We start from the raw sequence: 26,352 nt of genomic DNA, 5'->3' as shown, positions 1-26,352 counted from the left end.
GCTTTACTGCCCTCCTAAGAAACTGCACACTAGGATGGTGCCACATGTGAAAATCACCTATTCTTTCATCATTATGTGAATAACACTCACCTTCTGAGCACTACTACAGGAAGTGTCCAGAGAATGACAAGCATCAAACACTATTAAGCATGCCAGACTTGCAATGTCTGCAAGGAGTTAACTACAGCCATCATCGATGCTTCTTCATTTATTATCAAATCTCTGGCTCTAGATATGAGCATAAAATATAGTCTTTTAAAAAGAGCCAAATACATAATTTTCAATCATGTGATACAATACATAGTAATTGAAAATGACAGGTAACGCTGTGAAATAACAGGTCTTCAAAAATGAGCACATGGCACTTTATTCATTAGGGTACCATTCACACTGTCATTTGTGACCTTTTATGACTTGGACTCAACACTAATGTTATTCCTTATTTCCAACCAGACAACCTGTATGCAGTTTAACACCTGTAAACAAGATGTTAAGCTTATTTTTCATGAGAACTGAAAGTATAGCTTGCCTTAGAACAGTTGCAGGTCTCTGATTGATACTAACACCTGATCAGTGAACACTACTCCACAGTATCAGAAAGAAACTCATCAGCATAGGGTCTATTTTCTTCCCATGCTGTGATGCTATACACTCAGAATATCCAAATATGTATTTGCATTCAGGCAAAAATTAATCGGATTTCTCATCCATTTATGCTGACATGCATTACAGCATCAATTATTCATCAATCCATTGCAAAGATTCACTGGTTCAGTGGAAGCTACTGAACCTCAGCAGTACTATGGTGATATAAACAACAATATATTTGCATCATCTTTATGAAAAAGTGTGAATTCAGCTGCCATACATAATTACTACAAAAAAAAAAAAAGAGAACTTCTACTTTTTCTTTACTGTTAAGTCATGAATCATTCAAGCCTCAAACACTTCTCCTAAATAAGCACCTTTTACAGTAGGGTTGATGTTTCTCTTAAAGCTACTCATCCAAGAAAGGAATATCAATCCATGATATAACAGTGGTCCTGCTCCCAATCCTCAGTCAAGCTTTCGTCTTCAGAAAAACATATTTAACTTACATTTTCACCAAAAAAAAAAAAAAAAAAAATTAAGCTAGGCTTACAGTTGGACCAAAAGGCAATTTACAGTATAAGGCAATTTAGAAAAAATTCAAAATGTCACGCAATTAAAATGACTGCCTCTTAGAATAGCTACCATTTCTATGTTTCTTCTGAAAAAGTTGAAAAAAATATACTAACAAAAACATTTTAAATAGCTTGACTATGTGCATGGTAGATTTTAGCCCCACAGAAAATAAAACTACCACCAGATCCAGGTCTTACATTAAAATCCCTGCAGGAAGGGTAACAAAGGTGGCTGGTTCCAAGTACTGACAGTTAAGCTAACTGAAAAAAAAAAAAAAATCTATTGCATTGCCAACATTAATTTAAATACGGCACTTTTGAGAGATACTACAAGGTTATAATCAAGTCATGGGGTTGTCTATAATATGAACACTTCCATCTTGAATGACGACATGAAATTCATATATAATTTTGGCTAAACACCTGCAAATAAAGGCATAAGCAATATGATTATTAGCTTTAGGAGTTGAGATTTCATGTCCAGGGTCAGTGCAATAGCTGAATAAGCAAAAAAATAATAAGAGTAATCCTTCAATGGACAGGTAAAAGAGAAAAAAAGTCAAAACCACCACAGGGTTTTTGTTGTTGGTAGAATTTCTTCACAGTATGTTGCCAAGACAGGACACCTGCCATTCTAATGGTGTAATTCTCAAGCTGTCTATATTTAGCATAAAATTAGCCAGCTAAATCTGTTCACAACAGAACTACCATCCATTTACACTGTAGCAGACAAAGCATACAATTTACCTCTTTGGCAGGACTAACAGGAAGTTTGCCAACTTTCCAAACATATTCCTCGAAAGCTAGGCTGCTCTATATTTGCATCCAAAGGGTTAGTATAGTAGTGGTTGAGAACCTCCAGATACAAAGTGTTGGAAATCCAACTCCAATAGAAATAAACCTTGGATTTTTCATTTTTATATTATCATCACTGTTTTACTAGACTGAAGAGATTATTTTTAAAAAGCAGCTGTTTGTAAAGTTTCCCTATCTTCAGACCAAGTTAACTTAGGCACCACATTAACTATCCTGACAGTAAGGAGCATACTGAACCACAAATATACTAAATACCCAAAGTTCATTTTAGCATATAAATTTGTAATATTTGGAAAGAGAAACTATTTTTAACTCAAACCAGAATGATCCCAACCCACCAAAACCTCATGGGTCGAAGCAATCCCATTCACATATACAGGCTGGGTGAGGAACGGATGGAGAGCAGCCCTATGAAGGAGGACTCAGGGGAATTAGTGGATGGAAAACTGACTGTGAGCCAGAAATGCGTGCTTGCAGCCAAGAAAGCCAACTGTGTGCTGGGCTTCAGCAAGAGCAGTGTGGGATTCTCCCCCTCTGCTCCGCTCTGGGGAGACCCCCCTGCAGCGCTGGGTCCAGCTCGGGGGCCCCCAACAGCAGAAGGACACGGAGCTGCTCGAGTGGGTCCAGAGGAGGCCATGAAGATGCTCGGGGGGCTGGAGCAGCTCCCCTGGGAGGAGGCCAGGCTGAGAGAGTTGTGGGGGGTTCAGCCTGGAGAAGAGAAGGCTCCGGGGAGACCTTAGAGTGGCCTCTCAGTGCTTAAAGGGGGGACAGGAAAGGTGGGGAGGGACTCTTGATCAGGGAGTGTAGGGATAGGATGAGGGGTAACGGTTTTAAACTGTCAGAGGGCAGATTTAGATTAGACATAAGGAAGAAATTCTTCCCTGTGTGGGTGGTGAGGCGCTGGTACAGGGTGCCCAGAGAAGCTGTGGCTGCCCCCTCCCTGGAAGAGTTCCAGGTCAGGTTGGATGGGGCTTGGAGCAACCTGGGCTGGTGGAAGGTGTCCCTGCCCATGGCAGGGGGTTGGAACTAGGTGATCTTTAAGTTCGCTCAAACCCAAATCATTCTATGATTCTATGAAAACAAAACAAACAAATTCTACTCAGTATTTTTGTTAGTATGCCAGCAAACCTTTGATGTATCATCTTGTCCAGGTCTGTGTGCATTACAGAGACTCTCCAAACAATCAGAACAGGTACTAGATCTTCTCAGAATGAAAGCTGGTTATCAAAGAAAATGCAACTACACTGAGATGTGGAGATAAATTTTCTGGGCCAACTCCATACACACATACATATATGTACATATATATTATGATTACTTTAGACATGCAAACACACAAGGCCTTCTTACAGAGCTTATAATGACTTCAGCTAGGAGGTCTTCACACTACACTCCACCACCTAGGGACAGCACACTCAGCATTTTCAACACAGTCAAGGCTAGAAGTTTCCAACAGCATGACATCTATTGCATCTGACATAAACCCCAGCTTGAAAACGTAATCAACAGTTAGGAAAAGACACAACTCTGGAACGCGTTCCTTAAGGCCCAAAGAGAATGTGGAAAATATCCTCTTGGGGGAGGTAAGTCTTTACAGTACTCACCAGAACGTGTATCTACTGTTTCTTCTATTGTAAGCCAAAATCTTTAATTTGGCTTTGCCAGTTGTTGTAAATTCTTACCTTGAAAAGCTCCAAATTATAAAGCAGGGAGTTAAAAGTATCACTGTATTTTGCATTATATGCACTGTAAGAGTGTCTATTCATATGATTTAGACAGTTCCCAAACAAAAGTCAGTCACAACTTTAGTTCCTTCTTACTAGAATACTGTATTCACATAAATATTTTGTGCCTAAGAAATTCAACAGTTAAAATTCCATTAACATAATTCTAGCTATCATTCAGCTGTTAAAACTGCATGTATTTCTGCCGAGACAGCAGTACACAGACCTATGCTGCCAAATTCAGACTGCTGAAGGATACAGAGTCAAATACAGTACTGGATTTTGTAGTACTGGAGAAAATTCATGTCAAGGTATACCAACCTGCTAACAAACTGCACAGAGGTGCCCAAATTCAGGTAAGGACTACGAAATCGATTCATTCCCCTATTCCATTCTTGCACTCCAGAAAGCTATTCTTAAAATCTCAATTTCTTCAGAGACAATAAAAATTTACATACCATGCTTGATCTTTAGACTTCACAGCTTCAGATTCAATTTTCTCCTCAAAAGAACAACAACAACAACAAAAAAAGATATTTATCCCAGTGAAAGGCCACCAGTTTATCAAAGCATCTTGAAAGTATTCTTACAATTTGGCAAACTACACGAATGAAAATTGTCTTCTGACAGACTACACAAGTAGAAGGCTCTCCAGGGTGATCAGGTACCAAAATGAAGCTCTAGAAACCAGGTTACGACTTTTTCCTGTATATTTACAATTCTAGCTCTATAACTTACAGTATGACATCTTAACACCAGTTGTTTGTAATTGTTGTGACTACCTAAACTTGGAAGTGAAATTACTCAATTCATAAAAAAAGTTTGATTTTCAAAATTCAGTGGTAAATACAGTTCTCTCTCACAATTTCTCCTTATTAAAACAGCCTTTGTAGATAAAGGTATAAAATTCTGGAGATCAAACTACCCAAAATAATTAGGGGACACATTATACTATCATTTAATGTTTCAGTATCACATCACTTTAGAATTATATGAGATGAAATTTCAGGAAATTTCCACACTTATTTCTGCTATGCAGACTATGCAGGGGTTCCTTATCTCAGTATATATATCCTTTCCCTCTATACATTCATCTAACCACATACAGAAACAAAGCTCAAACTTCCCCCCCCCCCCAAAATCATTTCCTTAAGTTTATTCTAGTAAGATGAAAAAAGAAACACTACATACTTGAAAATTGATTTGTTTTAGTCTGCTCCCACCTCAGTAATCAGTAATGAAAAATGTAAACCCAAAACTGTTTTCTTTAAATGGTAATTACTAATCCAACTAGTGTGTCTCCTTTAAATAGCTCTCAGGAGTCCAAAATACAATCATAAGCAGCCATCTGAGACCCGTAGACACCTTCAGTCAATGGAGGTTGCCACTCCAGTCAAGCTCTTAAGATTGTAGAAGTTGAAATTAAAAATCACTGGCATTACAAATTACCCAGTGTGAATGTGGTTGACCAGAACTGAAGTGAAGCACTTCCTGACTCACAGACAGTATTCTCCTTGCTCAACCTGAGCCCACTGTCACCAGCAACTTTTCTAGATCTCTCCAGAGGAAGACATGCTCCTCAGAGCAGATTACCAACAACAAAGTTTTGTGACAATTTCCAGGACAGTACTTTTTCATTTTCATGTATGCTTGAAGTTCATATTCCCAACACAGTGACTTGGTACCAAGCTTTCTGTACCATATTTCAACCTTAGCAATCTATGATTTTTAAATTACTTTCAATGTACTTCCCTTTCCAACTAACAGTCATTTATGCAAAGTGAGTGAAACTGCATCAAACAGATTAATAAACCAAGTGGCTACCACCTGCATTAAGGATTTGTTTTCTTGTAGGAGGTATAAGTTGTCTGATATGACTGAGAGTGGGGGGATGAATTTAAAAAGCAACTTCAATCACTACTACTTATTAGAGCTCTTCAATGATTGAGAATTTAGCAGTTCTACAGAGTGTACACGTAAATTGTACACTATACAAGACATACATAAAGCAGTTCTCTTCCTGCCTGATTTGTCTTGAAGGACATTAACATTACAGAAAAAAATAGCATATCTTTAACTATGCAGTTGCCAAATCAATTCTTTCTGATTAAAATATGCTTTGAATTTCCTGAGGTCTTCCCACAGACACACATCTTTCAGTCCCCAAAACTTCCTATTATGTCAACTGCTTCACTTCAAGTCTCCCAAAGAACAAAAATGATACTTTGCAGTATTCACAGACAGATTGAACAGCCTTTATTGCGTCCTAGGGGAGAACACTGTCTGGAATGGATGTTTAAATAGGGGAAGGAGGAGAGACAATCCTGAAAAACACATACATAAAAAATGCATGCTGTTTATACTCTTTATTGAAGTCAAACATATGAGAAGCCCAACCTCCTCCTCACCCCCTCCTCCCAGTAAAAGGAAGAAAGATGTCTTCTCTTGCCAGGATTAGGCTTTCCAAGTGTATGTTTCTGGACTGAGGCAGTGTCAAAGCTATATAGCAAAACATGAAACTACTTCGAGCTATGTGGTCTTAGACAAAGTTTTTTATGTATATTTATTCAATAGGGAAAGGAGCAAGCAAAACTTTATCGCACTTCTGCACTGAAACGGTCTTGAATCAAATCAGCTGTCCAACTGTGTATTTGAGTTGTCTAACCCCAAACACTATCCTTTTCCATCACCCTCCATTCTAGAGCTGCTTAAATTACAAATCTCCCTACCTCACTATGGTTCACTTTTGAAGTTAGAGCCCATAAATTTCCTCCATATACCAGCCCAGATATCCATAATCTTACTGTCAGGAAACTTAGAAACAGGTCACCCTGAGGCATTTTGCTAGAGAGAAAGCATTCTTTGTCTTTGTTCTCCAATAAGCTACTTAAATATCGCAAAAACCTGAAGTACTCAATAATCTTCATCACTCAGAGCTGGTTTCAGTTGTTTAATACGGTTGTAGACCTGCAACACTGCTGCTGCAGATACAGACAATGCCCTTGACCTGCCACTGAGAAGTGCAGTTATCATGGCTGCCACTGTACAGCTGCAGAGTAGCATGGCAAACCAAAACAACAAAACCAAAACAACAAAATGGAATGGAAGAGTGTATGGAAGTGCGGACTAACTCCTAACATTTTCAATAATAGAGATCCCAGAAAGATATATTTTCACTGATTTTCCATTCATTCCCCTGGAGTTGAAGCCAAAAAAACCCAAGTAAACGAAGCAATTTTCCTATCTGGTCTTTCTTAAACAGGTCACTGTGACACCAGACTGCACAGCACTAAGGCTTTAGAAAGGAAGAGGTAAAACAGTGCATTCTTAGCTCCAGTATGCATGTAGCATTTCAGCATCTTCAGAATATTACAGTTGATATCCAAAGTTAATTCCAAACGTCTTTTCATACACTGTCTGCTCAAGGGACTGATCCCACTGCATTCAGAAAGCACATTTGAAGTGTTTATTGCTTCCAGATTTTGAAGAGAGAAATTACTGTTGTAACTCAGCCGAGTTGTCTTAAAAACTCTGCTAAAGCCTCTCTGCTTTTCACCCCAGAGTCTCACTTTAGAATAAACATATTTCCTGTGCATTAATTCTCCAAGTATACAAGTTTTAGGCAGAACAATCCATTTATCAAGGAAGAACAAACACAAACCAACATTTATATTGCAGGCTACTTGAAACAAGTGCAAATTATTTGGGAACTTGAGTTACTACATAAAATACTCCCTAACCTTTTCACCATTCTCTGCCAAAAATCTGAAGCCCTACATTCAGCATTTGCACTAACAGCAAAATTTGATAATCATGACCTGCACTCAATTCAGCACTTACTGGTTTTATTGAATCAAGCTAGCACATAGGTGACAACTGACCTCACTATCCCAGATACATGAATGATGTCATATAACAAGAGTAACAGCTAATAGAGGTTTACTCAAGTTAACCATAAATTAAGTTGACAAACAACATTCAGATCTGAAGGTCTAGCAATGTAGCAGCCTAGCTGCCAGCTTGACCCTTGTGATCAGAGAATGGGCACTAGTCATAGGTGCAAAAAGTCTGAAACTTTTGCTCAGACAGCTTTTGCTCTCTGAAGTCACAGATCCTAAAATTACAATATAAGAGTCTACTAAGAATACAACTGATGGTTGAATACAGTAACTAAAATACCTGCTTAGGAACATTAATCCTGGTCCAGGATCAGAGGAATGTAAGAATCAACAGTAAGTAAATGATTAGCACAAAGCTATGTGTAAGCCATTTGGATAAACAGAGAAAGTTAGCATGTCCACAAAAACTGGTGATATAGTACAAGTGTAGTTTGGTAGGTAGCATTTAGCAGGTCAGCAGGCCAAGTGACACTGTCAGAATTCAACTTCCATCTTTATTGCTATGTTTCTAAATCTGCTTTTCAGTTATTACATGGATTTTACCAGGAGAAACTTTAAGTGCTTCTCATCATGCTTTTAAGTGCTAGAATCCACTTCTGTCACAGTATACTTTTGAAGCAAAGCTCCTGACTTCTCTGAAAATTCAAAGTGGTCCAACTCAGGGATACAATGTATACAACTTGAGAAGCTAGCAACAGTTCTGAGCTATTACTGAGAACAGTATTAGATAATTATCCACCAGATAAACCACAATTAACAAGGCCATATTTAAACCATATGCAAGCTTTCTTGACCTACTACCTCGAAAGCAGGCACTTTAAATAGACCTAAGTGCTTCTAAAAATTAAATACCTTTTTATCAGTTAATCCAAGAGGTAGACAACTGCAAAATCTCCTTTAACATCAAATTTTAGTTTGACATAATTCAGAACTGCTTTCTGGATTGACGTTCACTCCAGCTGTTGGTTTACATTTAAGTCTCCTACAACTATGTGTTATCAGCTCCTCAGACAGCAGTTAGCCGTACGAACAGATGGACAACAAACTTTTGGAAACAATTCTAGCCAACAACATTCAAGGCAAACCCTCTTCCTGGTCTGGTAAGGGGAGGGACATGGGAGAAGAACCACACTTCTGGTTGACATTATTTCCCATTTGGCATCTTACCCTGAACTCGCAACTGGCAAGCATTAAGCAGGGGCAACTTCTTTCCTGGTAAGAAAGTGGCAGGGGACACACCAGTCTGAGGGCATGGAAGATAAAAGACCAAGTCTTGTACTGGGAAGTACCACTCTAGTACTGAACAGAAGACTAAATGAAGTATTACCTTAGTGTAGCTTAAGGAAGCACATACAATAGGCAAAGGAACAAAGTTTTTATCAATGGAAAATAATTACTTCTAGGTTATCCAATTCTTGCAAAACATTTCTGAATTGCTGAGGAGTGGGAGTGGTGTCTGTCTGTCTCAGGGAAAAGACCAAGGATACAGTATCTTAAGTCTGAAGAAAACTCCAAAATTGCCTAGAACTTCCCCAGTGCAACTGAGAAAAGGCTCACCTATTCTGACATGGTGTCCTACCTCCTCATAACCTTGAAGGTGCACAAAGATCTGAGAAGATGACGAGTAGTTTCCTCTAATTGCAGAAGTCCCTAGGGACACGGATCCAGCAATGAAGGCTTAAGAAATCCAAGCAGCAGTAAAGATTTTTCACAGCAACCAGATAGTTGGGGAAGCAAGTAAAAATCCCTGTTGATGGACAGTTTGTGTCTCTAAGCTTTTACATCTTCTAGCTAAAGGACACACATGTCTGAAGTGACTAAATTAAATTATGATACTGAAATTCCAGTCACAGGGAAAGCAGTAAAAAAAAGATGGAAGAAAAATAACAAAAGTGAAGGTTTCACTTTTTTCTTCAATGATTTTCCCTAGCCATGTAAGTATGTGTATAATCTTTACAGTTCTAACGTGTTTGTGACACAGGCAGCAGAGAAAACATTCAATAACAAATAAAAAGAAAGTCATCTGCCAAGTAATACTGACATACTGCCTCTGTATAAAGGAATTGCGTATAAGACTGCTGTACAACTATTACCAAGTACATTTTTAAAACAAATAGGATGCCATTTACAACAAAATCGAGGTAAAAAAAATACGTAACATTAATAGCTACATCTGCAGGGAAATGTGCCTGAAGAACTTTCTGCCTCTACAACTGTGGTTCTGTTGAACTGACAAGATGCTGCTAGAGTCCTTCACATAAATCTTAACTTCAGGGAACAAAAGAACACCAAGGCATGCTCACCTGCCCAGCCATTACAATTCCGGGTCAATAAAAGAGATGTTAAGAATTTCAGAGATGGAGCGAAATGACGCCTGCAATACAGTGAACTGCAAAGAAGGCCCATGTAAAAAAACAGGACCTGGGCAATTCTAGGGTTCTTCACTACAAGGGAGCCAAATGTACCCTCACAAAAATGCAGTAGCTTTCTTCAGGGTCATGAGATGCCTCATCATTCTCTCAGAGGCTTTTACACTCTGTCTCTCCTTAAAGCCCAGTTTCCCTAAAGTTTTTCTCCAAGTTGCAAAGGGCTGTTTTTTCCCTATAACTTCCTCTTCCAGCAGCATCTGTTCCACAACAGCTTCCCAATTCCACCTACCAGGCCTTCCTTTTAAACCACCATTTCTCAGGACATTTTCTAAGCCTTCTCTCTCACTCTCCACAGGGATTTACAAGCACTCACAGCTTTGCCACTGGTCCAAGAAATAAGCAGTTGTTTCTGTCATGTGGTCCATTTTTACTACTTCTTGAATGCAAACATCCCTCCAAGGACTACAGTTACTAAGCTGTTAGCCTTCAAGAGTGTCAAGTACAGCAGATATGTCCTGGCCCTAAACTACCCTTCGAAGAAGACAGCATATTTGCAACCAAGCAATATTACCTATTGTAGAATAAGGTTGAGCACTGACAGTGACACCAGCAAAAAATTACTGGTTACATTCTACCTCCACGTCTGTCTTTGTGATTATACAACCCCTGTCTTAATCCATTTCTTCAGAACAAACTTGCACTATAATTCTAGAGCTTTATTTCACGGAAGGTAATATGCACAGCAATACAAGCTCGAGAATGAGGAGAGAAGACATTGTCAACAACCAAAGCACATTTCAGCCGTATGGTCAAATTCCAGCTGTGACATTAATCCAGTACACTGCAGTGGGGTGATACAAGCTAACACAAAACTTGAGTTTAGCCCAGAGAATAAAATACATGTTTCTGTGCCTATTAACCCTAAAAATCAAAATTTTCAAAGGTTCTTTGCTCCAAATTAAATATTGCAGCAACAAGGAACCTCCAATAGCAAGACAGTTTGCAGAACAGCTCAGTGGACTACATGATCCAGTCTCCCAATAAATTCCTCCTCCCACACTAGCTGCAAGTTTGAATGATATTCAAAATAGTTGTTATTCTAGAATTTCTGCAACTAAAACTAAGATTTATAGACAATACTTCAGTCAGAATGTTCTTCAACACGTAGTCAAATTTATAAACAAAACTAAGTTTTAAAAACAGAAGTGGCAATTGCAAGATGAATACTTATTGTGCCATTTGATACCCACTAAAGATAACTGTAAACTTAATTTCTCTTACAAAACAATGCGTTACCTCCCTCAAAATAATTTCTAGGGAATCTATGATGTTAGATCAGAATAAAGGCTGGACATAAGAAGTCTTCCATTGAAAAACTGTTTGTGAGGGTTTTTTTACTGTTAGTTTTTGGGGGGGTTGGTTTGTTTATATTTCTTAAATAAAATTGTGGTGAAAGTTATTTTCTTCTTACAAAAATACTTCTGAATAAACAGGATATTTTGAGTCAGAAAACACAGTGCTCTTCACTTAACAGCTTGAGTTTGGATGTACCATGCAAGGTGTGTTAGTTTGTGTGCATGCTCAGAGAGTTAGCTGGTAAATAATCTGATTAAACTTTGCCCACAGTATACAAGAAAGGGGCATCAGAACTCCACGCCCTGACTGTACCGCAGCTCTGCGCTGTTAGCTGCATTTTCTACTTAAGTGTAAATGTTTCTGGTCAAACAGTGTTGTCATGCAGGGGGAAAAAAAACCCAGCGGGCACGCTCTATCAAAGTTTAATACCTTTTGTACCTTTTAGTTTGCTATGCATGTTTTGTTAGCATATTTTCAGATTCTCTAAGCAGGTAATTTGACAGCTATACTGTTTAAAGCCACAGTTTAATCACTTCTGACTCCAGCATGGTTTGATTTGCCCAGTTGCAGACAGAGCATCATGTGCTTGAGGTCAGGGCAAGACTCCTAAGGAACCCTCAGTGCACTTAGTAAAGTTCATGTTTGTGCTTGTCTCTTACCACTGCACTGAGTCACAATTTCAGCTAGCTTTTTAAAAAGCACCTGAAAGCCAGTTTCTACATAAACCTTCCCCACAGAAAAACAACTCCTCCACACTCTAGGAAGCTTTACTACTTAATCATAAAGTCCAGAATCAAAACGCATAACTGTTTTACACCTTTTGAGATTCAATTGTGCATTGAAGAATGCTGTATTACACAAGTCATCTCAGGCCTCAACAATAGACTCTTGTGGCCTTGTCACAAAGAAAAGTAGAAATCAAAGAGGGTAATTGTGGACAGGTAGCATGCTAGACTTATTTATTGCCTTTTTGAACAAAATCATTTTGAGTCATACCTTGCAATTATTTCCTTTGATTGCACACAAAACCACACAGGCAGTTATGAGCCTGCTTCGGTTGACTGTCAACACTGACCATCAAGACAAGTCACCTCTGAAAAACATACAACTGCTTTGGACAGCTAATTATTCTCTGCATCAAAATCCATTTTGAAACCTTTTCCAACAGAAGTCATAGATTTGTCCATGTATACTCTGGCACTCAGTGTTCACCTTGACACATCTTTCAGTCTCATGTGCTCAGGGTAAATTTCTCACAAGGCTTCCCATCAGCTTGCTCCATGTAACTTAGGAGGAGTCTACAGAAATGTTATTCCCAAAGTAAACAGGAGAATGGTGAATATCTACATTTTTAGCACTACTATCCAAAAGACCACTTCTGGGGCATAATTTTTTATTGTCTAAATGACGGCCTAGCCAAGTGGAGGGAAAGGTAGAAAAGAATCAAAATCAGGATAGCACTGACACAACTGTTAGTATGATGAAGAGGCAGACAAACACTAAAACCTAGACCATGAAATACCATCTCCTTTACATGCACGGGGTTTCTGGAAAGGTATAAGCTCTTGGGAAATTAAGGAATTTAGTGCTAACAAATCAGAACTCGCCAGTTCTTTCCTAGCATTCTAAAAAAGAAAAAGACCGTACTTCCAAACCACATTAACAACCAGTAAGCAAAAGACTCAACCAATATGGCATCATATCATGCTGCTCTCCATATGGTGAGATTTCTCAATGTGACATGTTTACTACTTCTAGTTGTCCTTATTAAGTGAAATCTAGCTTTTAAAATGTTCTTAACAAGATTCAACTGATTATCTGCATAATTTCTAGGCTACCTGATTAATAACATTAACTGCAGATAGTTTTATTCAAAATTATTTCTTTATTGAGTGGAAAACAAAAAACAACTTACGCATGTCATAAAAGGCATCCTATTCCCTTATTATTCGCTGCCTCATAGAGATTACATCGTTTCTCACACCAGTCCACTACTTCTTATAAACATCTGTAAGTTTACAAGAGCTTTCTGGAAAAAGGCTTGCCATCCAGGTCCATTTTTAGGATGCTGGTTTGCAACCAGCATACATGAGTGCATCTGCAATGCAGAAAAATCCAATAATATGTAAAGTTTGCTGTCCAACCATCTAAAGTCATTTATGCTAGTGTCATGTTTATATGGGCCTCATGTGTAAAATGCAGTTCGTAAAACTGCCTCTTGCTTTCTGGCTGAGTATCTCTCCTCAGTACAACATGTAATATAGTTAGGAGAATCCTATGTGAAAACTGATATGGTTTAAAACTCAAGCACCATCCAGCTAAGTCAGGTAATTTTCTTACTTCTGGAATACACCACCAGTTCAACTGTAAAAAGATAACAGTTAAAACTTCACAAAGAGCAGATGCCGAATGCCGGTGTCTCTTTCATTTCACAGTATTACAAAATGCATTAAATCCAACTGCAACCACTCAGGCTTTCTTAAGACATTACTTTTCCCCCATTCCATACTTCTTATGACTAGACAAAACTGAACTGCTTACTTAGCATGTAACGTTTTCTGCAATAATTATACAGAAACCCACACTGACCATGCATTTCCCCATTAACATTCAATGCACACATTCCACTAGGGAAGCTTCAATAAAATTTCAACCATTTCTTCCCTTAAATGGAATAGATTTTTTTTTCACCTTGTCTGTCTAGTGGTATTACATGACAAATGCATCAGCCACCTACAACTGCTTCAACTCTGAAACCTTACTGCTTAAACGTTTACGTAGCCCCCGCAAACAAAACATTGCCATTTAGTCTAAACTGATCTGCTTCACATTAAGTTTACTATACCAACACCTATGCACCTAACAGTATCCCAGGAGAGCATACGAATAAATTAAAATAACATTACATTACTACATGAAAAGTAACTGTTTACTTGGTGTAGCTATAAAAATACCAAAGTCCTCTTTATTTGCAAAAATTAATTTCTGAATGTTGAACTTGTGGGATATGCTGTAAGGATATATTTAGCTGCTGCACTACAGCTCTCATCTCAGATTACACTACTATTTAAGTCTAAAAAAGCAATGCATGTGTTCATGAACTGTTAAGAGTAAACACGCAAGTCCTAATGGAAAGTTTGTGTGAAAGGTTAAGCCATATATAGAGATATAAAATATAAGCATTATAACGGAGGATTTGGACATCTTGTTTGTCACACTTCTTAGCTCTCAAACTTACCTGTACTAATTCCTCAGTATAAGATCAGAAGAGATTAATTACTCTCCCTGTTAATGGAGAAGAGCCTTTCTATGACAGGTTGAGATAGAAACAGGGACACCACACTCAGCAACTCCCAGATCACAGCTTAACCCTGTGGTTTCCACACCCTTTACCCTCAGAAAGGCAATAATCCATACAAACCACAAAAGGAAAAGGATCAGAACTGAGTACTTGTTTTGTGTACCCAAGCTAAGAAATCCTTCAGAGCCTAACATAGCCGCTCAATAGATGGAGATTGGTTCAGCTGCCTCCATTCTCTGGATATGGAGAGGCATAACAAGGCCCTTTCCAAAGCAAACGTACAGCCTTTAACAGGACCAGCAATGAATGTGTAACCTGAATGCCAAAGGGTAGAAAACAGCAGGCTGAAGTGGAAAGATACTGGAAAGAATTTGGCAGCATACCCTCCTCCTGCATAGTGCTTTTGAAAAGACTGTCTGTGGCATCCACATTTGGTGATAAGAAGCTTGAGAACAGTAGCTCAACCACAGGAGGCTGAACAACTAGAAAACCACAATTTGTGGCTGTCAAAACAATCTTCTTACGCAAGTCAATTCACTACAGAGCTACAGCTTTTCCTGCTATATCACCATTGCCCACGTCCAGTTCTTTAATATTACAGAAAGGTTACCAATTTGCTGACCCATGCCCAGATTCTTGGCTGAACCAACTCCATTTTGATGCAATGGGAAGAAATATGCCTCCTCACCTGTAGTTAAATGAATGTTAGCAGTATCAGGCAAATCCTAGCTATGTTTGGTTCTCAATAGAAACCCAACTAAAATCACGTGTGACACCTTTAATTACTACCAACTCTAAGTAACAACAGGAAAAATACTCTGAGCGTAAAAAACAGCTTACAAGATTTAAAAATGGAAAAGAGGAAAACTATATTTAAAGTAACAAAAAATGACAGAGTTGCCATAGTAAGGAAACCTGGCATTTATGAAGCTGTTCCCTCAGAAGCCTTCCTGTAGCAAGCAGACAAAAAGCCAAGTCAGGTCATTCAGGCTGTGAAAAAGAAAAAGCTGACAGCACGCAGGTGATGAACAAGCTAAGTGTGGTACATGTGGAAGTGGTAGTAGACACTGAAGACAACAACCAAGATCACAACAGTTGCAGTTGTTTGTAAAGCAAAAGGTTGCATAGACATCTGCAGCATTAACAGAGTGAAAGCATCAAATCAAATCTCAAACACCTCAGCATCTCTTGTTCCAGTTAACTCCATTCACCTCAAACAAAACTCTGTTCAAATATGACCCAAGTATGGACTTCAACAGTTAAAGAATTTTACATTACCAATGTGAGCTTAAGCAAAGAAAGCACTTTAAAACTTCCTCATTGTTACAAGCTCAAGACATACAAGCAACAACAGATGAGGAAGTTATGCTGCTGGATAAGTGTTTATCTGTTGCTTATCAGCATCCTTCTTCAACTCAAAATCTTACATCTCCTGGATTTTTACTCTACACAGGCTACCGCACGCTACATCTTTAAAACATTACTGCTGTACTCTTTGTAATCAGTTTCCTCAACATTCTAAGGATTGACATTGCAGAAGATCAAAAGAAGTGTTGGAATACTAGTAATGTTCCATTGTGGACTATAGTACTTTTCATATTAACTTCAGTACCAGTCTAGAGCAGTATGTCACGTCTTCCACATTTTGTCATTCACAACAGCAACAAGATACTACACATCTAAACGCGTAAGATGAAGAAGTCATTTACTGAAGTCAACAGGATGTCTATGAAACAGCATTTATAGTTAGCAAGTTCCTTACTGTGTTCTGTACTGGAGGATATTTTCCAAAGAAACTTAAGTTTACAGCAGTGATCTTCAGTTCCCCAACAGGCTTTTTTGCTTATTCCTCCCCAGATTTTTTGGTCCCACTCTCCAAGAAAGTCATAATCTCATCTTCATATCATCTTTTTACCTTTCTCTAGTAAACCAACACTTTATTTTACTCTTCTTGTCACTTAAAGTAGTTCTGCTCCATTCCCAAACAAAAGCAAGGGGGATGAATTTTGCTTCAGATATTCTGGCAACAGGGAATGGAAACAGTATCCCAGAAGAAAGATAAACAGGGCACCAATGTACATCCCAGTCATTAAGGCATCTTCTGGAACTAGCCCCTCTTAAATTCACACATGCGATTCAAATTCAGTCTGGTATTTTATAATCCTATTCAATGAGACACGCCATTTAGTCAAAGCCAAATAATTAGAATAAAAAACTCATCACACAACACCTGCACACATAATTACTTTATAGGAAGCTTTCTTTGTTTTGCTCAATTTCTTGGTAAATTGTATGCTGTATTTTTGAAGTGGTGGCATCTTTAAATGCCTGACTGCAAACTAAAATTAAGATTCGCAAGTATACAAAAGCAATATATTCTTCAATTTAAACTGAGCTTCCTTGCATGAACCTTGAAAAGTATACACTAGTTTGCTTAACCAGGCAGGGAATTCATTTTTTGATGACCAACAATGTCTGTGGCTGCAATGCAGACTCTATTCTAGGTTTAAAGTTTACTACAAGAGTTTCCCAAGATCTCCTAAGGATCTGATCACAGCAGATCTTTATGAAGTTCCCAACCATCCAAGGAACAGTTGTAGAAATACAGATAAAAACCTTAACTGCAGAGCCATTTTCCACAGCTTTTACCCTCTTCAGCTGACTGCCTCACATGCAAAGCAACAAGTCATTGGATCTTGCAAAAAGATAAGCAGGAGCCTAGTTCTTGGACAGCAATCAATTGTGCACTTGAAAAAGAGGGTAAAATGGCTCCTGCTACAGAGCACTTTTACACATAGTAAAGATCATTCTATAAGGCTGAAGGGGAATATGCATAAGGCACTCCCATTTCTTCAAAATCCTGTAAGTCCTGAGTGTTACACTCCACTAATAGCTTCTTTATCTTACATAATTTCAGACAAAAGCTTATTTATATAATGTGGAACACTCCAAGTCAAGAAAGCACAACTTTAACTCTGTTCCCTTCTTTTATCTAATTAAGATCGTTATTTAAAGGATCCTTGATAAAAGGGCCTTACAAATCATAGGTGCACTTCAGTAATTTTTTTTAACCATTTCAAATATCACAGCCAACGACCTTCTGAATATTGGAAGCTGTTGCAAACTTCCTCTTGTTAGCTTCATTTCTACTTCCTCTACACCTCAGATTTCAGGGAAATAACTGTGCTGTTATGGGAACATATGCAGTGACAATATAAAACCAAATTTTCAAAAACGCACTATGTATAATAATTTAGTAATATAGTTTCAGCATACTTGGTGGCTCAGTGGCTCATGCACTTAAATAGCAGACTAACTTCCCATACAATTTTAATATTCCTTAAAGGGGCTGAGTAATTTAAAATGCAATTAAAGTTGTACTTTAAAATAAGATAATTTTTCTCCATCACAAAAATATAGTCTAATATAGAAGTTATCCATAAAATGCATCTTGTTCATTTATTTAACTTTGTCAAAGCTGCTGGTTTGAGCTCAGTATTTCTTTACACATTTTCAAAACATAACTAACTTCTAACCTATTTATTTATGAAGGTAAGAGCTTCTGACATATCCTGAAATTAACCAGCCAGAATTGCTCATCTATTTATTTGAAGTATGGAAAACACATACAAAGAAAAAACATTGAGAAGAACTGAGTATTTAAGCTGAAATTCTCTCACAACTTAAGGAAGTGAAATAAACACAGTCTTTCCTACCTCTCAGAAAACAGGTTTTCTCCATAAGCCAGATCTCAGCATCATAAACATGCCTAGGAGAAAATATAAATCTGAACTAGGTGAACTGCTCTCCACTTAAAGCAGAAAACAGCAAGCCATTTAATCAACCATTAGCAATCCCATCAACAGTTTAAACACAAGTTATGTGCCCAGAAAAATATAATGTAAGCAGAATAAGTATCCTGGACCTGTCACAGAAAGTCCTGGAAGCCCACCCTATACGGGCAGGAAAAAAAGAAGGAGAAAGGATTACAAAAAGCCATCAGCTCAAAACCACACCATCAGCCCCCTCAAAAAATAAACACCACACCAAACCAAGCAACAAATATTCCTCACTATAGCTCCCTTGGGAAGTAAGGGCTTTCTGGGACTCAACTCAAAAGCTGCTCTGGAGAAGATGTTAGAGGGATTTTGGTGAGGAAAAAGCAGGGAGAGACTGGGATACAAGCAGAACACTAAGGCTATATTGGGATATATAAGGATATATGTATATCTTCCAGCAGTTCTAGAACAGGAACACACCCAAAAAAATTACATCACCAATTTGCAAACTGCCCTCACCATTGTGATACTGAAATAAAAGCTCTTAAAATTCTAAAGAAGAAACTGTTGATTTTGAGCAGTACGACTAGTAAATGTGGTTTCCTGCAGACATAATGCCTTTCTCCTAACACCTACCTCGCCCAAGAATTCTAATGCCTTTAGATGCTATTCTCCCCCTAGTAATTCTAATTCCTTCAGACCCTACATCCATGTGACATCTTCCTCCTCAAAAAAAAAAAAAACAACTTTGCTGAATCTCCACACAGCACAAGTAGCCAAGATAATGAGTGAAGAGAAAATTTGTGATAATATGTACAATATTCAATAAATGGCACATATCAAGACAAAATGAAAAAGTGAAATTTGAACAAAATGAAAGATAAAGCAGCTGAAAATACCTAATAGAACCAAGAAAACATCAGAAAATTCTCCAGATATTGCCATAATAATGAAGATGACAGGTAAGACAGATGCCCGGCTTGCCAAGTCTCACAGAAGTCCAATATAGTTTCAAAGCCATATAAACTGGATTGTTTTCCTTTGATAACACTGCACAGAGAAATCTAAGAGAAAAAAAAAAGCAGAGAGGTAGACAACCCTGGAAAAACAGAATAATAGGAATAAGATCTCTGTTAGAATTTGGACAGATGCAGAAGAAGGGTCAGGCCCTCATACTTAAAAGAATATGAATAACTAAGAGGTTCAGAGAATGTGAACCAGTGTGCACACAGTTTAGTTAAAATGCATACCATTTAATACCTGATTTAACTGTGGGGCTTTTTTTAAGAAAGAACAAACAATGTCTTAGCTTTAACTTCAAGACAAGTATTTCCAGGCTTATTGCAAGGAGTCTTTCCCTGCTGCCAAAAAAGGCAAAGGAATACCCATGTAGCTTTACAACAGTCTGCATTATTTCTTACAAGCTTTACATTTCCTCAGATATGAATGGACATGACTTCCTAAAACTCAGTCATAGTATTTTGAAGTTTTCTTTATTATGCTGTATGAACTGGCTCTGTATCTCAGAGTGCAATTTATTACACCAACACTGAGCAGTTCTCACACAGTTTCAATGTGCCTCACAAGAAGAACATTTAGAATCATCTTTGAACTATGGGTCCCTTTTAACACACCTTATTAGGATAGTCAGCACAAAAATATTAAACCAAAAGTTGCATATTTTGTGGATATAACATCCCTCTAACTACTGTACTTGCAACAAACTATGCTTGTTAGCAGTATACAAATACATAGCCTGAGACTGTAGTAACTTTAAGAAGCTGAACAACAAAATATTGGGAAAATGCCTATAATTCAATTTGAACCAAAGTCCAGGACATTTGGCACCTCTGTAGGATTAGTGATATAGCACAAGCCCTACCTATAACAAAGAACTTTTCGGCTGCAACTTAAACTTTGCTTATTATTAGCCTTACAAAGCCAAAAAGCCAAGTAACTTGGGAGGTTCTGCCTGAACACCAACTTTATTGTTGGAATGGTACAGGTTGGCTAACTTCGGTTATGTCAGGCTGAATGTTCCTTCCCCTGTAGGAGAAGCCATTTTATAACTCATCCCCTCTAAAAGCAGCTTCATTTTCCTCAAAAACCCCTACACTACAACGTAGTAGAAAGCTGGAATATAATTAAGGCTTGTTACAGCCTATTTTAAAAAAATAAAACTAGGGGCTTGTAAGAGCTAATCTACAAATATACATAGTGAGAGAAGGAAGGAAAGTAAACAGCAAGTAAGTGACACCATTTTCATTCTTTTGCAGTATTTTCATTGTCTTCAAATCTGGAAAATTTCAGTTTCTCTCTCAGTGTTCAGAGCATTTAAAAGTTAAAGGCTTTAACCCATGGTTTCAACTTAATTTAAGACTCCTACTGCCAGAGTTATTTCCTATTTGCACAATAAATGTCAACACCTGAAGATAACTTAGTGTCCATCTGCAAAATGAACAGTGGAGCATTTCAATCAAATAAACCATTCTGGACTTCACAGCCCAGTAGGAAGAGGAGGCACAGTTCTGAGTTCAGAAACACACAGCATGGGATATAGTAATTCATAAAAAAAGGATAACATGGCAACTATGAAGTTCATTAGCAAGCAAAGTCCACAGTCAAAGCTCACTATTTAAATGTTTCACTATCAAACATGAAGCATTTTTTGAACATGTGTTTACTTTCTTTGGAACAGAAGAGCTAAATCTTCCTTCTAATAGCTGTGATGAATAACGTATACACAATAACAACTCCAAACATGAGGGATAAGTATCAGCAGGGCAGTCAGCAGCTGAAGCAATCTTCAGGGGTAAAAATTCCAGACAAGTATGAGTTTTTGTACTTCAAAATCAAGTCAGTATCAAACTCAAGTTAGTATTCAAACAATTAAATATAATCAATACTAAGAATCAACTGTATAGACACAGAAAAGCCATGTCAGTAGGGACAGGAATGTCAGTGGGAGAAAAAAGTGAACATAATTTATACCTGAAAACTCTTGTGCCTTGAAATAGCTTCAAACAAAACAGTGGGAAAGCGAAGTTACCATGCCACTCTTCATTAAAAAAAAAAAAAAAAAAAAAAAAAAATCAAAAATCAAAAATATTTTAAAAATTCAAAAAAATAAAAAAATCAAACTGCTTGTCACTTGATGAAGAAATTCTCATTTTAAGAGCAAGATAACTTCAGAAAACATCAATAGATTCTCTCAAAGGGAGAAGTACAGTTTGCAGTCACGTTTAAACCACAACAGTCACAACATTTGAATCACATTTTGACTGAAGTGTTTTCACATTTCTACTTCCAGTCATAGTAAGTTGAGCTGACAATAAAAAAATAATATAGCATTTCCCATTTTTGAACTGTCACAGTATGAAATCCTTGTAACAAAATCATTTTTTTTCCTGTTCAGATGTTTCTCTAGAATCCAATTATTGCCGGATGACAGGAGTTTGAAACACCATGTAGTGTTTAGCATGGCACTCCCAGTAAGGAGCACCTGATGAATTGCTTGGGACAAACACTTTTTTTTTTTCTTTTCCACTGTTTCTGCTAGAACATTTATTTCAGCAACCTTTACCTTAATTTTCCATTCCGCTACAGATAATACTATTTCCTCCAGAGTATTTGTTCAAATGCAATATTCCTAGTCTTATCCATTACTTTGCAACAACAAAACAGCACAAAGCAGCAAAGTCACCCAACTAGTCTACAGAAACTGCTCTTATTAGGGATCCACACTCAGTTATCTGAAATAAGAGACATGAAACATTACATTCAACCATTCACTGAAGAAAATGCACACTGGAAATTATACACTGTGTATGCCTAAACTAGAAAGGGCTTTTAGCACGCCTGCTAAAGCTCCAGCTACAGAGGTGGCCAGGAGGGGAATGAGACAGTAACAAAGGCAACAGAACTTGCTAAGCATGAGATCAGGGAGGAAACCAAATCAGCTGCTTCAGCTACAGCGCTTCAGTTCCTGCAGCCAGCCCAGACATCTCGGCAGAAATACTTCACCTGGGCATTCAGAAAGAATGCTGACTGGACAGCAAGACTTGTTTCCAAACTATGCCACTTCAACAAAATAAACTACAATGCAAATCTTTCTATGCATTTACCATATACCAGTACACTAATAACTTGTCCAAATAATTCACATGCTGAGAACAATGACACAAGATTCAACACCACATATACTACATAATGTCCTGTTAAAGATAAAAGTTCCTAGTTGCAAACTCCAGGCTGTCACATTAAATCTTATATTAATTTATCTTGAATGCTTCCCTGTAGTCTTCCTCCTCCCACTGATACAGTTTTATAGCTTATGCAGTTAAATACTTTCCTTAAGATTTTAAGGCTGTAAAATAAAAACAGCCATTGAAAGAGACATACGTCTTACTAAAGAATTTTCTCCTATATTTTTTACATTTAATATTTTGTTTAAGAGATGCAAGTGTAGAAAGCAGTTTTAAGACAGCAGTGCCTAAACTTTGATTATTGATAGGCTGCATGTACTAATCACTAAGGACTAAGTGATATAAAATAAATGCTGCCTCCAGCCACTTGTTTTGCAAGTCTTGTTAAAAGCACACATAACATCACACTAACTAGTACTACCTATCTTTGAGGTATGTAGAACTTCAAATGATAGTAAAGTATTCCCCCATACCATTGTACTTACTGGTTCCTTCCTGCCAGTCTGGGATCTTATATTACTGAAACAAGTCAACAAAACAGTCCAGAAGCAAGCAAAGCCTAGGTGTTAACTCACAGAACAGTACTGTTAAGAAAAAAAAAAAAGCACGAGGAGAAAAAAATGTTCTACCTAAGCAAATAGGTTAGTGAAAGCAACAGGATGTTATGACATTGCTCTTCAGAATGGCAGACACATCAAGCCAAACAAACAAACAAACAAACCTAAAACAAACAAAAAAACCCAAACAACTTGAAATGTGGCAGCAAAGTGACCCACATTTCAGTCTTTCAGAGTGAAGTTAATAACAAACCAGGGCAGCTCATATTGCAGAATTTAGCTGGAGTGAACTGACAGCAGCAACTGCTATCCAAACATACATAAGCTACAGCAAATCTACAGTGTTTGATCATTGCTCCCAAGAATGTGCATATTGGAGATACGCAGAGAAAACCAAAACCCTTGATAGATAACCTTAAGATTTGCAGTGTCACTATTTCTATCACCCTACACTTGTTTGTAGACAAACTATCGTTATTTTGAAGATAACTCTTGTAAAATACTATGGCAAATCAGTGACTCTTCAGGCACCTGGAAGTTGTTTGTGAATCCACTTTCTCTTTAAAGCCAAAGTCATCAGGCATCTATGAATCTGAAGGTTATAGTCTGAAGCTGTCAAAAACTACAGTATTTTGGCCAAATCATAACAGAGTACCTTTAAGAAATTCCATATTTTACATACCGTTTATAAATCTCAAATTTTTTTCTCATGCAACTCACCCATTCAACACTACCATCGTTGGGCTCAAACTTCACATTGCAAACTAAGCCAAAAAAAGTTACAACAGAGCCAGTAAAGAAGTCAATATTGCAATCAAAAGAAAGATTTTCAGTCTACATGCATGCTAGAACATTGGTGCTAAGGTGTTGAGGAGAAACACACCATCTACAAACTGAAGTGCTTCTTCCCAAATCTCATCTCTTTTTCAAATAGCTGAAATTCCGATTATGTGGGTCTAACAAATGACTGTCCTAATTTCAATATTTGCCTTTGGAACTTCCAACATGCTCACAAAATTTTTAGGAATTACTTGCAGTGTTTAAATAGGACTTAAGAGCTGCTGATGGTGATACCCATTGGTGCAAGTACACATACAACCATATTTATGCATGCAGATGCAGAAGATACGCAGTGTACCTTTCACTCCTGACTGGTTTCATGACTCCCAACTCAGTAACGAGCATGCCACTACAAAATGCTGTTTGAGGTTCCAGGGTTTATTTTACAAGTGGTCAGCTTTTCACACAAAAAAAAAAAAAAAAAAAACAAAAAAAAAAAAAACCCAAAAAACTAGGAAATGAAGTCATTTGTTGGTCTTGAAACTACAGCAGTCACCACTACCATTCATTTTAGCACTGTTGCTAATCTATGTAGTATAACTGGACATTTCAAAAGACATCAGTTATTCACAGCATGAACACCTGCCTGCATGCCCTCCAGTGCATAAGGGTATTAAAGCCCAGTGTGCTGCAACTCCTCAGGGTAATCTACAAGACTTAAAGTAATGTAAAATATTAGCTTTTTCCCTTTGATTAAAAAATCTGAAGTGTATCAATAGCTTTTCTTCAGTTTTAAGGCTCAGCAGAAGGATGTACTTCATAGACACAGACAGATGAATTTAAAGCCATTTAATCTCAAGAGTTTACAGATAAGGGCAATAATAATTTTAACTAAGAAAACTGAAGGCATGTCAGAAATAATTGGAGATTCAAAACAAAAATACACTGTAATCTATTCTTAAGTGACTATCTTACCTCCAGTCCTTATTGGAATGATCATATGCCTGCTGACACCAGACAGCAACCTTACTTTATTTCTTCTTTTATGTATTTCTCCGCTGTATGGCTTAGAAACAGAAATATGAGGTGGCACAGAGAAAGCCTAAACTAATCCTAAAAAAATTTACTCTAATATACCAAATAAATATCTGCAATTGTAGCTGAAAACTGCTTGTCTACTTGAGTAACACTAACTAGAGATCAACTTGCAGCTCACTGGTTTGATATTCAGTATTATTTTCTCATGCATCAATAAAGACATTTTGCACCTTTTGATGGTTTAAATATTTAAGATAGAACAGATTGTCCCTCACCTCTATACTCAACTCTCACAAATACTGAACCAGTGCTCTAAATCCTCCTCTGCAACTGGGTTGATTATGTAGATTAGCAGAAGCAGCTCTCTCCTAGAAGCATTGTCACTTGTTTAGTTTCTGTTCTGAAGAAATAACTAATGATATGTTCTGAACATATTTTTGGCACTACAAATCTGTACCATCACAGTACCCCAGAAGGAAACTGTCAGTGCATCCATTCTGTTAATATGACTGGGAATGAGAGGAGCTGTGACATGGGGCACCGTCTAAGACAGACTAGAATGTCAAGATCCCCACATAAAGAAATGGGCTCAACAGGAAGCTTGTCACTTAAAGGATGTTGAAAGTTAAGGCAACCCAAACATAGTTTGCCCTATATCTTCAATTACCTCCCTATTTTACTAAAATCAAATTGTTTTCTTTGAGTAGCTCTACTAGTAGTAAGCTCCCCTGAACAGCCAAAAGTCTTGTAAGGAATCTATCTTCGACTCTCACTGTCCTTTAATTCACAGCATTTTACTAGTGCAGACAAAGGTCGCCAAGAAATGTCATGGCAGCAGTTAGTGTTGCTTATGCTTTGCTCAGCCACACGTAATAAAAGCAAACGACTCAAACTGAGTTGCATCATAGCTTCCCTCCACTTAGCCCCAGCAGCCCACACATTCATACGCATATGTAATCAGTTCACACTAAAACACATTTCTGTACCTGCTCAATCTTGAAGTTGCCTTTGAGACTGGTCTGCTAGTAACAAGCCAGGTGAAATTTTCAGTGCAACTTCTTAAGGGACTTGTATAGGGTATGCCACACAGATATCCCTTTTAGCAGTGCAAAATAAACTTTACGCCTCCATGTCGCAAAGAACAAAATTATTCCAAGCACAGGAAACGCATTTCTGTCATCTTCCAGGACTGGAATTCACAGCTTCACATTTACTTAAAAAGAAAATGCTAAGTGACTAATTAGGGGGTTTTTTCCCCCTAAAGTATTTGACAGCTAACAGCAGAAATTACTAGCTTTTCTACAGCAGCAGAATCTTCTAGACTGCTAATAGCTAATCTTGAACATTCGCCTTGCAGGTTATTTG

The 26,352-nt window shown here is 37.7% G+C and overlaps 1 protein-coding gene across 4 annotated transcripts in view; it reads right to left on the bottom strand.

The window, feature by feature from the left end:
* TLN2 (talin 2) overlaps positions 1 to 26,352 on the bottom strand; it is a 206,143-nt gene that overhangs the window by 147,500 nt on the left and 32,291 nt on the right. The window contains exon 1 of one of the 4 annotated variants that reach the window (XM_032990316.2): positions 18,345 to 18,381. The exons of the other annotated variants lie outside the window; for them this stretch is intronic. The gene's annotated coding sequence lies outside the window, so the exon portion shown is untranslated. Of the gene's footprint in view, positions 1 to 18,344; positions 18,382 to 26,352 lie in introns of those variants that run through there. 4 annotated transcript variants of the gene reach the window in all.

This window comes from Tyto alba, unplaced genomic scaffold, assembly GCF_018691265.1.
Source record: "Tyto alba isolate M040663 unplaced genomic scaffold, T.alba_DEE_v4.0 Super-Scaffold_41, whole genome shotgun sequence".
Classification (NCBI taxonomy): Eukaryota; Metazoa; Chordata; class Aves; order Strigiformes; family Tytonidae; genus Tyto; species Tyto alba.
This window is presented reverse-complemented; position numbering and strand designations above follow the sequence as displayed.